Genomic DNA, 12,566 nt, shown 5'->3' on the forward strand with positions numbered 1-12,566 from the left:
GGTTTCATTGAACTAAAATCAGGATTCATCAGGGCTACATTCATTTCTGGAGGCTCTAGGAGAAAATCAATTTTCTTTCCTTTTCCAGCTTCTAGAGCTGCCCACATTCTTTGGTTCATGGCCCCTTCCTCCATCTGTAGAGCCAACAAAGGAGAATTGAGTTCTTCTCACGCTGCATTACTCTGACCTTCACTTTACCTCCCTTGCTTACTTTTAAGGACCCTTGTGATTACTATTAATACATTGCCTACACATATCATCTAGAATAATCTCCCTATTTGAAGGGCGGCTAACTAGTAATCTTCATTCCATCTGCAACTTTAATCCCCCGTTGCCATATAAGGTAACACTTTCACTTTTAGGACATCTTTTAGAGGCCTGGGGGTTACACTTCTGCATAACACAGAGTCTTATTCTAAAGCCCATGCTTTTAATTTCACCTACTGGCACTGCAGAAATGTTAACATTTATTATTTTGAAAAACCTAGTTTGCAGATTTTTTGTTATGTATGATCCAAAGTGAATATATTTTAAGAAAAAAGCGTTTGACATAATGAATTTGGTAATGTTACCTCAATATTATTTTTTTCAGAAATGTTGGTTTGTTGTAGGCATCTATGCATTAACTATTTTCTGAGGGTTGTTTATGAAGTATAGGGATGGAGCCCTCACCACTGGATAGAAAGCCTGGGGCAGCCAGGTTCTTCTGTGGGAGAGGGTCCTGTTTGTCCATCTGAGCAAGAGCAATTGTGTGCAACTGAGTTAGGGAGGATCTAACTCTATACCTCTCCTTGTTGGGCTGAACTGAACCCACCCTTGCCCTGTGGCCCCCTACTGCCCCCTGCTTTGGACTTTGCTTATATGGTAGATCCTGCTTACATGGTAGATTTACTCCTGCAGATTTGTCCCCTCCTTGACTCTTCAGTAACTTCTTGGCAATCACCCATCTTCACTTGTCAGTTTTGGCAACTAGACCCTATTTAAATAGGGATCTCCTTCCCCAGTACTCCCTGCTCCATTCCCATAGCCTTGAAACCATGGTGATGAGGTCCTTTTCACCTGGGTCAGTCTGCTACCTGGCTGAGCACTGAATATGGACATGACATGTGTAGACTATTCCCAGGAAGTATGAGTTTCACAAGGAAAGAATTAGGACAATAACTTGAAGCTAAAAGGAAAGGAATTGGAATGAATCTGTTTATTGGCTGCAGAAAGGACCCAGGGGAGAATGACAGTGACTGAGGATACAGAAGATCAAAATCTCAAAAGAAGCAAAAAGGGATTAGATTAAGAAGGGTAATGCTAAGAAAGACCAGAGGGTCAACATAACTATCTATATCACAGGGGAAGTTGAGGTTGATGCCAATGGAAAAAAATGCTGGAGGGACGAGTTTCTCTGACGTAGGATACAAGATCACCTGCAAAGAGAGATAAGTAAAGAAATGGGAGAATAAGTTGAATAGTGCCAAGTAGAAAGTACTTTTGTTTCAGTTCTCTAGTACTTCATAACCAATCACCCAAAATTTTGTGGCTTAAAACTCAGCCACTTATTATTCATGATTCTGCAATCTGGGCTAGGTTCACCTGGGCAGTTCTTCTACAAATGGTGTCCAAGGTGGTTCCTGCAATTATGTGTCTGGTGCCTCAGCGGGGATGTGTGGAACAGCTTGGGCTCCCTCAGATCCTAATGGTCTCAGGATAGTTAGACTTCTTACATGGTGGCTGGATTCCAACAGGGAGGAAGCAGAAACTGTCTCAGGCCTAGAACTGGCATGATGTCACTTCCAAATCATTCCTTTGGTCGCAGCAAGTGATGAGGCCAACCCAGAGTCAAGAAGAAGGAAAATAGTTTCCACCTGTTAAAGGAAAGAGGAGCATGCACATAGAGGGAGGGAAGGATTGATAGCAGCCATCTTTGGAGTGGATCTACCACAATCTGAATACTCCTCTGAGCCTGGAAAATGTCTAGTTTCCTTTTGCTGCTGTTATGAATTACCACAATCTTAGTGCTCACAACAACACGAATGTATTATCTTACAGTTCTGAAGGATGGAAGTCTGAAATGACTTTTACAGGACTAAAATCAAGGTGTCGGCAGTGCTATGTTCTTTCTGGAGATCCAGGGAGAGAATTTGTTCCTTGACTTTTCCAGCTTCTAGAGGCCATCTGCTTTACTTGACTCATGGCCCCTTCCTTCATCCTCAAACTACATCACTCCAACCTCTGCTTCTGTTGTGACTTTCTTTTTTCTCATCTTGACCCTTTTGATTACATTGGACCCACCTGAATATGAGGATAATCTCCTAATTTAAGAGTGTTAACCTAATCACATCTACAAAGTCCCTTTTTCCATGTAAGGTCACATATTCACAGATTCTGGGAATTAGGGTGTGGGTACATTCTGCGAGGCATTCTGTTTATGCAAACTTTAATTTGTGATACTGTCAATATATAAAGTTCTGAGAGTGTCTCCAATGTTACTCAACTTCCCAGTAGTAAGGGTAGAGAAAATAAATCATTGAATTAATACAGGTTTAGGGGTTAGTAGAGTAGGATTAAGGTATAAAGGCAAAGAGGTAAGTGAATTAAGGAAGCTGATAGAGATCATTGAGTTGGTTGTCCCTAGGGCCGGGTAAGAAGAGAAGAAAACTCAGGAGGTCCTGATAGCCTGTGAGAAGACTGAGGGTCAGTAGATCAGGGTGAAGTCCGTTAAGATTTTTTTGGACAAAGACAAAGGAGATGTAGAAGGATAAAAGAGTGGTAGTGACTCTTTCCCTTCATTTTATACCTACTTTCCTCTCTCCTTTCATTCCTTCCTTTTTTCCCCTCCCTCTCTTCCTCCCTGTCTTTATTCTTTCTTTCCTTCTTTCTTCTCTTCTTCCTTCAAAACAAATAAGGATATCTTAGTCTACTTTTAAGAAAATTCAACACCACTAAAAACAAAACTGTATTAGTCCATTTTCACACTGTTATAAAGACACTACCTGAGACTGGGTGATTTATAAAGGAAAGAGGTTTAATTGACTGACAGTTCAGCATGACTGGGGAGGCCTCAGAAAACTTACAATCATGGTGGAAGATGAAGGAGAAGCAAGTACCCTCTTCGCAAGGCAGCAGGAAAAAGAGCAAAGGGGGAACTGCCAAACACTTTTTAAACAATCAGCTCTCATGAGAACTCACTCACTCTCATGAGAAGAGCATGGGAAAACTGTCCCCATGAACAAATCACCTTCCACCAGGTCCCTTCCTCGACACCTGGGGATTATAATCTGAGATGAGATTGGGTGGGGACACACAGCCAAACCATATCAAATACTTTTAGACAGAAAGAACATTTTTTTCTTTCTAAAATGTAAGCTAATGCATACCTTTGGGTAGGCAGCTCCAGTCGTGTCAGCAAACTGATCTGTAACATTGATACCACCAGACAAATGTTTCAATAGGAAACCTAATGAAAGGGATCAATGGGTCTAAAAATAATGGCATTACTGATTTAACAATCAAAAAATGACAAAATTTATTAGTATTGAGCAAACAGAACAGTTTATGACTAGACAAATGTATTTTTAGCAATATTCCATTTTGACAATATTTTGGTTCCTTTTAATTTTCTAGAACTCTAGGTTTCAAGGATTTAAGGTGGGATCATCATCATCCCAGAATAGCATTTTAATCTACTGCTTTGATGGAGGCAGAGCTTCTACATTTACGATTTCAGAGGAGAAGTAGTTCTGGGGGATGATCTGGGTAAGATGTGACCATAAGATTGGATAGCTGATGTAGATTGGAGTGGGGAGGTCATTGGAATGAAGGGGACCAAAGAGGGAGCCATTGACGTGGGACTCAGGAGGAGGCAGAAGCACAGAAAGCAGCAGGCAGTGAGTGCAGGAGCCAAACCCTTACTGACTGTCGAGGTTGTTAGAAGGAAACAATGAGGGGAGACTGGGAATGGAACGGTGCCTCAAACAGTAGTTTGGAGAGATTAATAAATGATAAATCAAAAAAAGTTTTCTAAAAAAAAGGAAAAAAAGGGTTCTGTAGTCCAGTCCATTTGAAAACACTGAGGAAACCCATTTAAGTTGGCCTCTGCCACATGGTCTCTCTGAGCCTTTGGTACAGTCGTATGTATTCTGTACTCCAAGTTAGGGGAGTGGGGAACTCACCCACGGTCTTCAGAATTTATCAAAATGATTTGACAAAAGAACAGCTGCAGAATGTCTTGAGGAACTTGTGCTTCCTGGGAAAATGCTACTGTAGAAATTCTGGATGAATCCAGAGAGAAACACCATCTCTCTTCTGTGCTGGCCCACACACTGTGCTGTACCCATCTGCTGTGTATCTTCCCCATAATTTTTGGAAGATTCTTCTTCAACTTTTCTTTTCTTTTCTTTTTTTTTTCTTTGAGACTGGGTATCGCTCAATTGTTCAGGCCGGAGTGCAGTGGCATGACTGCGGCTCACTGTGGCCTCGACCTCCCGGGCTCAAGCAATCCTCCCACCTCAGCTTCCACTCCAGCCATGTGCCACCACTGCCCAGCTAATTTTTGGTTTTTGGTTTTTTTTTTTTTTGGTAGAGACGGGATTTTACCATGTTGCCCAGGCTAGTCTTGAACTCCTGGGCTCAAGTGATCTGCCTGCTTTGGCCTCCCAAAGTACTGGGATAATCCTGACTCAGATTCTCAGCCACCGACTGAGCCCAACTCCTTCAACTTCTTCACTCTGTTATATCTTTGATATGACTTTTAAATTCATTAGTCTCCCACTTCAGAGAGTTGCTAAACTGCTGCAGTGAAAGGGCTTTGATTGCCATCATACAATCTTTTCTTCTTCATTGGCATCTTAGATGGCTCAGGCTGCTACAACAAAATACCATGAACTAGGTAGCTTATAAACAACAGCAATGTATTTCTTATGGTTCTGGAGGCAGGGAAATCCCCAGATCAAGGCATCAGCAGGTTCAGTGCCTGGCGAGGGCCTGCGTCCTGATTCATAGATGGTGTTTTCTTGCTGTGTCCTCACATGGTGGAAGGGGTGAGTGGCCTCTATTGTAAAGGCACTAACCCCATTCACATGACCCTCTTTTATAAAGGCACTAATTCCATTCACAAGAGCTCCACCCTCATCACCTAATCACCTCCCAAAGGCTTCATCCCTGAATACCATCTCATGAGTGATTAGGTTTCAACATACAAAGTTCGGGGAGACACAAACTTTCAGATCATAGCAGTTGGTAACCACTGCAAATCGTTGCACAGGTTATAGCAGGCTGTTTTTAAACAGGAAGACTGTATAGGATGAGAAATTACATACTCTACCCAGCACAGATTTCACTGTGTCCTAAGAGGACTAATAAGTATCAGACAGGGGAACGTAAGCTATTTTGCTTGACATGATGTTAACTCTTTTCAGAAAGTTTTCCTGAAGTCAGTGTTTTTATTCCTCTTAGGAGGAAATCCAGTGAAGACAGAACATTTTGACAGATGTCTTATGAACCATAAAAGGTCAGTTTGCTGCCAGTTTCCAATCAATCTTGACTAAAGTGGCCCTTACGTTCCCCTCAGCTTGAATAGACTTTAGACAGGCTTCTTTCTGACTCTGGGCCCCAGACCTCCCTTCTCTTAGAGCATTTACTTTAGAAAACTTATCATTGCAAATCTTTCCTCAGCCCCTTTGAGATGTGAATTTTTTAAAAAGCCTCTTGCCAGTTTTATAACTCAGGAATGTCTTTTCAAGGACCAAGGAGTAAGCCATCCCCCTGAAATGTAATCATCAATCAAGGAAGATAGCACCTCATCTCTTAGTGTCTGTGAGAGGGTTGGAGTCTAACTTTGGTGGGTTTCTTTTTCCAAGTTGTAAAATTACCTCCTTGCAGGAAGATATGGGAAAGTTTATTTTCCTTTAGGGAAGGCAATTATCATACACGAGTGATCTGTAATCTGCTCACCCCAGCTGTTAGTAACTCTTCAGCCCTTTGTCTCTACGAAAGGGGTACAGTTTTGCCCTGTACTTTCTCCCTGATGACTGGCAATAGCATCAGAATAAAATCAACTTCTGTCTGCTCTTTTCTAATGGGAACATTTTCTTTAACAATCTGCAGAAAGCCCAGGCACAGTGGCTCACGCCTGCAATCCCAGCACTTTGGGAGGCTGAGACAGGTGGATCACGAGGTCAGGAGTTCGAGACCAGCCCGGTCAACATAGCAAAACTCCATGTCTACTAAAAGTACAAAAATTAGCTGGGTGTGATGGTGCATGCCTGTAGTCCCACCTATTCAGGAGGCTGAGGCAGGAGAATCGCTTGAACCCGGGAGGTGGAGGTTGCAGTGAGCCAAGATTATACTACTGCACTCCAGCTTGGGTGACAGAGTGAGACTTCATCTCAAAACAAACAAACAAACAAAGAAAAAAAAGGAATTTGCAGAGAAAGCTGATTCAACAACTATAAGGGATGAGGGTATAAAGAGAGAAAATACAGAAGCTCTTTAGTTTAATTAGGTTGCATTTGTCAATATTTGTTTTTGTTGCATTTGCTTTTGGGGGTCTTCATCATAAATTCTTTGCCTAACCCAATGTTCAAAAGAGTTTGCCCTAGGTTTTCTTCTAGGACAAGCTTGTTCAACCCATGGCCCATGGGCTGCATGAGGCCCAGGACAGCTTTGAATGTAGCCCAACACAAATTCATAAACTTTGCTAAAACAGTATGAGACTTTTTTTGCAATTTTAAAAAACTCATCAGCTATCATTAGTGTTAGTGTATTTTATGTGTGGTCCAAGACAGTTCTTCTTCTTCCAATGTGGCCCAGGGAAGCCAAAAAGATTGGACACCCCTGATCTAGGATTTTTTAGTTTCAGGTTTTACATTTACGTATTTGATGCATCTTGAGTTCATTTTTGTATATGGTGAGAGCTAGGCGTCCAGTTTCATTCCTCTGCATATGGCTAGCCAATTTCCCGGGCACCATTTATTGAATAGGATGTCCTTCCTCATTGTTTATTTTTGTCAACTTTGCCCAAGGTCAGTAAGTTAGTTGAATCGCTATGGAAAACAGCATGGAGATTTCTCAAAGAGCTAAAAACTACTATTTCACCCAGCAATCCCTCTGCTGGGTATCTGCCCGAAAGAAAACAAATCATTATGTTAAAAAGAAACCTGTGCTCATATGTTCATGGCAGCACTATTCACACCAGCAGTCATAGAAATAACTTAAGTGTCCATCAGTGGTTGACTGGATAAAGAAAATATGGTACATATACACCATGGAATACTATGCAGCCATAAGAAAGAATGAGATTATGTCCTTTGCAGTAACATAGATGGAGCTGGAGGTCATTATCCTAAATGAAATAACTCAGAAACAGAAAATCAAATACTGCATGTTCTCACTTATAAGTGGGAGCTCAACAATGGGGACCCATGGACATAAAGGGGGAAATAAAGGCAGTGGGGACTCCAAAAGGGTGTAGTGTGGAAGGGGGGTGAGGGTTGAAAAATTACCTAATGGGTACAGTGTTTATTATTTGGCTCCTGGGGGCCCTAGAAGCCCAATCCCCACCAATATGCAATACGCCCATGTAACAAACATGCATGTGTATCCTCTGAATCCAAAATAGAATATTTTTAAAACAGGAAAAAACATGTTCAAAAAATAAATAAACAGACTAAGTGGTTGGATTAGTTGTAAGTAGCAACTGGGCAAGGAAAGAGCTGTGATTTCTAATTCAAGTTGCAGACAACTGCACTTTGATTTACTTCGCCCATTAAAAGGGGAGGTGGAATATTGTGTAAATTGATGAGCATAGGCTTTGCTAGGGAGGGAGTAGCTATTTTGGGGGGATTTTTGAGAAGGGTGGATTTATTTAAAAGCATGGTAACGCGGTTAGGACCTTGGTTGCCAGTGACAGAAACCTGATTCCAAATATCTTAGCCGTAAAAGGAAATGTACTGGTCTATGTAATTGCAAAGTCCAGGTATGATGTGTATCTGGGGATCAAATGATATGTTCAATAATATTTATCAAGTGCCTCCTATGTCGTAGACATTGTTATAGACACTGGTGATACAAATTTTTGCCAACCAAACTGATAGCCTTCTGTGCCCTCACAGAGCTTAGAGTCTAGTGTCAATGTCATCAGGACCTCATCTCTCTCCATATCATTATGGCTTCATCCCTCTCCATTTGTTGAGTCAGTTCTGCTTCGTTTTCCTCTGTACTGTGGCTTTCACATCAGAACCCATGTGCTGGTGAGATGGCTACAAGAGTCTCAATCTCACATTACCATAGGTTCAAGTCTGGGCAAAAAGAGAGCAAGAAGCTTTGCCAATAGCCCCTGAAAAGTTTCTGAGAGTTGCTGTGATTGAACTAGCTTGGGTCATGAGTTTGTCCCTGAACCAATCACTGACCAATCACCGTATTTTGATGGGCTAGGCCTGGGTTACCAGTTTACCTTCAGTTCTAGGATAGAACCCTACCTTAACCATCTGGCCTGAGAGTAGGTAGAGGGTATGGGTCCCCCACATGAAAGTCTTGGCAGTGGTACTACCACCAGAGGGGATATGAATGTGTGAGAAGTAAAATACAAATAAGCCCTATAGGGGCAAAGTGGTTAAAAACACAGAACCTAGAATCAGACTGCCTGAGTTGGAATCCATCAGACACTAGTTACATATTCTGGGGTCAGTTACTTAACTTGTTTGTGTGGCAGTTAACTGATCTGTAAAATAATGCCAACCTTACTGGGTTTTTATGAGGACTGAGTTAGAACAAGAGCAGTCAGTTCACAGTCTAAAAAGAAGGTGAGTAAAGATCTTCTCTCAAGAATTCTATTTAATAAATGGCAGAGAAGAATGGTGTATCCTACCTTAGTCATGTGCTCATCCCTGTGGCTTGACTAGGGGAAGGGTTGTGTGTAATATTCTAGTTTGGCAGCCCTGATACATTTAGGTAGTGGGGAGAAGGGAGGATTAGTGCCACATCAACACTGAAATGGGCATGAGTTATCAGCAGAAGGAAGGAAGGGACTCTGGACAGGTGAAAACAGTAGATACCTACTCTATTAGCAACTATGTCATGAACTTTAAAAAACTCATTGAATGGGGGACTGCATGGGGATGTATTGCAAATAGACTCGGGCACTACACCTAAGTTCTGTCTAGACCTGCCCCTCCACTAAACCTCTCTTGGTCATGGTTTCCTTATGAATGAAATAATAAAGTCAGGCAAGGTGATATTTAAGGGAGCTTACTGCTCTAATATTCATTGAATATCCATATGCATTGTTTTAATTTTTAATTAAAATTTTAAAAATATTTTAGAAATCTAAGTTATGTGTGGATATAGTATAAGTGGTTAAAGAGTCCTACATAAATTGTTAGAAAAAAGTAGCCTCCTTCTTTCCTCTTCCCATCATTTCTATTCACTAGTGGTAACCAATTTTAACACTTTTACCTGATTATTGTGGTATTTACCTCTATATTTCTAACTAAGCTTGCTAATTTTGCTAATTTATGATATTAAAGGTCTATGTGCTGTCCACTGATTTCCCACTATGGGAGATGAAGATTTACTCCTCTTTTAGAAATCCCCTCTTCTAAATCCCAAATTATATATGCTCAACCCACACATTATTTTTTCTGTTTTCCTATCTTCCCAAGAGTTTATCATACTTTCAGTTAAATCAATATTCAGTGTTTATATTACTATGACTAAGTAAATTACATAGTATATTTTGTTTACTTGTCCTTTCTCAAATAACCTTTTGTTTTCTCTAGAATTAATTGTATTTTTTGTGTTGTTTACTAGCTTAGTTTTCTATGTCCTTTATACTTATTCAAACCCAAACACTCCCCTAATTTTTAAAATATCCTCTTTTTTATGTTTTTGAGACAGGGTCTTGCTCTGTCACCCAGGCTAGAGTACAGTGGCACAATCATGGCTGACTGCAAGCCGGGGCCCAAGCGATCCTCCCACCTCAGCCTCCTGATAGCTGAGACTACAGGTGTGCAGCACCGTGCCCGGCTAAGGCACCTGGCTAATTTTTGTATTATTTGCAGAGATGGGATCTCCCTGTATTGCTCAGGCTTGTCTTGAACTCCTGGGCTCAAGCGATCCAACCGCCTCGGCCTCCCAAAGCGCGGTTGTAATAGGTTGTTACAGGCCATTGAGCCCGGCCTGAAATATTCTCTTCATGGCCAGATTCATTAGACATTTTCTCCTCACCAGTCTGAGCAGCTTGCTTTCTCAGCCTGGTTCAGGGCTAACATCCTATACTCGTTTGCCTCCCTCTTGAGTTGAATTATCTTTTTCCTTTACTTTAAACTTTCCTTTCTCTTGATTGACTCCCTAATTTTGATGGAACACAATCTTAGCAACTTCCTGAGACGGGGTGTATGAGAGGAAACTTTTTTAGATATTGCAGGCCTGAAAGTTTTACCTTGTTTTTTGTGTGTGATCTGTTTTTTATCTCTAGAACAAGAGTGCACAAACTTCTGTAAAGGGTGAGATGTGTGTTTCAGGCTTTGGGGGCCACAGACTTTCTGTCATGACTACCCAACTCAACTCTGCTGTTGTAGTGTGAAAAAAAGCCATGAGCAAGGCACAACAAATGAGCATGACTGTGTTCCCATACAATGTTATTTACAAAAACGGATGGTGGGGGTGTGGCCCACTAACCATAGTTTACTGCCTCTAGCTCTAGAAGTATATAGGATTTTCTTTTGTGTCCATTGTCTGAGATGTCACTGAATATGTCATAAGATGGGCATGTTGGGCTGGGCTTTAGTCACCCCATCAGCCTAGTAAGTCATGCCCTTCAGTCCTGCAGAAATTTTTTTGAATTATTTCTTTGATAATTTATTTTTCTAACTTTCTTTCTCTGTAAATTTTATTATTCAGATGTTGGTTTCAGGACTATATTTTTTCTAATGTTCTTAGGTTTCTTTCTTCTATTTTATATGCCTGCATCTATTTCTACTTTCTGAGACATTTCCTCAACTCTATCTTCTGCCTCCTCCACTGTACCTTCCATTTCTAAGGACTCTGTTTGTTCTCTAAATAGTCTCTTTGTATGTGTTTTAAATATCATCTTCTTGTTTAATGGATGCAACATTCTCTTCTATCTCTCAGAGAATCTTAATAATTTAGTAATGATAGTTTAACAATAGCCTTTTAAAAACCTTTCTTTTTTAAACATTTATTTTATTTTTATTTATTATTATTATTATTATTATTATTATTATGAAACAGAGTCTCACTCTGTTGTCCAGGTGCAGTGCAGTGGCGCAATCTTGGCTCACTGCAACCTCCGCCTCTTGGGTTCAAGCAATTCTCCTTCCTCAGCCTCCCATAGCTGGAATCACAGGCACATGCCACCACAACCAGTTAATTTTCGTATTTTTAGTAGAGACAGGGTTTTGTCACGTTGGCCAGGCTGGTCTTGAACTCCTGACCTCAAGTGATCCACCTGCCTCGGCCTCCCTAAGTGCTGGGACGACAGGCATGAGCCACCGCACCCAGCCAAAAAACACCTTTCTTTACCTTTATGCCTTGGTTTCCTTCAAGCTGCTTCTGTTGTTCACTCTGGTTTCTACCTTTCATGTCATGTCCCTCAGTTGTCTGTGTCCTTGGCTGTCTGCTCATATCTAGCACAGGAACACAAAAATCTAATTGGAACCCCTGGCAATGCCACACTGTATGGTTCTGTTTCTGGGCTGTTACCTGGGAAAAATCCCAGCATCAGTAGTTCTTTCATTTGGGCTGCTCAGAGTCCACAGAGAATTCTCTATGCTCCCGGCTGCCATTGTTCTGTGAGCGAAGTGGGAGAAGCCGGCTGGGGAGCTCCTGATGTCACTTCATTCATTCCCTGCTTGTTCAAGTGTAGCCCTACTTTTACCTGTGCCTCTATCCCCCAATCAAGAGACCTAGTTTTACCCCTCTAGACACTTCGCTTCCAGCCGTCTGCTGGTATCAAGGAGAAGGGAAGCTGCGCTGTGCAGAATGGGGAAGGAGAGGCTCAGGAGCCCCAGCTTCCTAAACAGACTTTCAGGCAGTCTTTCTGTCATTAGGGCCCCCTTTGTCTATTCCAGAGGTGCCTGGTGCATTTGATTCCTGAGACTTTGGGAGTCTCGGTGATGTATAGGTGGTTGTTGTTTGACTTTCCCCACTGTCGATTTAGGATTTGGCTTGATCCTCTTAGGTCTGTTACCAATGACTCAGATGCTTTCCAGCTTCCAAAAGTTTGTGGCTCTTGTCACTTCCCTTTTTTTCCTTTGATTTTGTAGGTTTGTGTAAAAAATACCCCCCTTTCTGTCATTTTAGTGGGGTCTCAGGAGGGAATGAAATAAAATGCATTTGATAAATTTATTACTGTAATCAGGATGACCACTAATTTATTTTAGTAAAATAAAATGTATGTATTGAACTGATAAAAATCAATAGCTGCTTATTGTAGAGAATATAGAAGGGTATGAAGAAAAAGAAAATGATCCCTCTTAGTCCCAGAAATGCCATAGTTATCTGACCTCTCACCTGTGAGCCTTAGGTTAATTTCAATTTCTCATATTACTGACAAC

At 41.3% G+C, this 12,566-nt stretch overlaps 1 long non-coding RNA gene across 1 annotated transcript; it reads left to right on the top strand.

The window, feature by feature from the left end:
• Positions 1 to 3,613: 3,613 nt before the first annotated feature.
• LOC139363597 (uncharacterized) lies at positions 3,614 to 6,184 on the top strand. Its single transcript, XR_011624263.1, has 3 exons — positions 3,614 to 3,747; positions 5,446 to 5,500; positions 6,097 to 6,184. It is a non-coding gene; the product is annotated as an uncharacterized lncRNA (long non-coding RNA).
• The last annotated feature ends 6,382 nt before the right edge of the window (positions 6,185 to 12,566 follow it).

The sequence above is a fragment of the Macaca nemestrina genome, chromosome 6 (genome assembly GCF_043159975.1).
Source record: "Macaca nemestrina isolate mMacNem1 chromosome 6, mMacNem.hap1, whole genome shotgun sequence".
Lineage (NCBI taxonomy): Eukaryota > Metazoa > Chordata > Mammalia > Primates > Cercopithecidae > Macaca > Macaca nemestrina.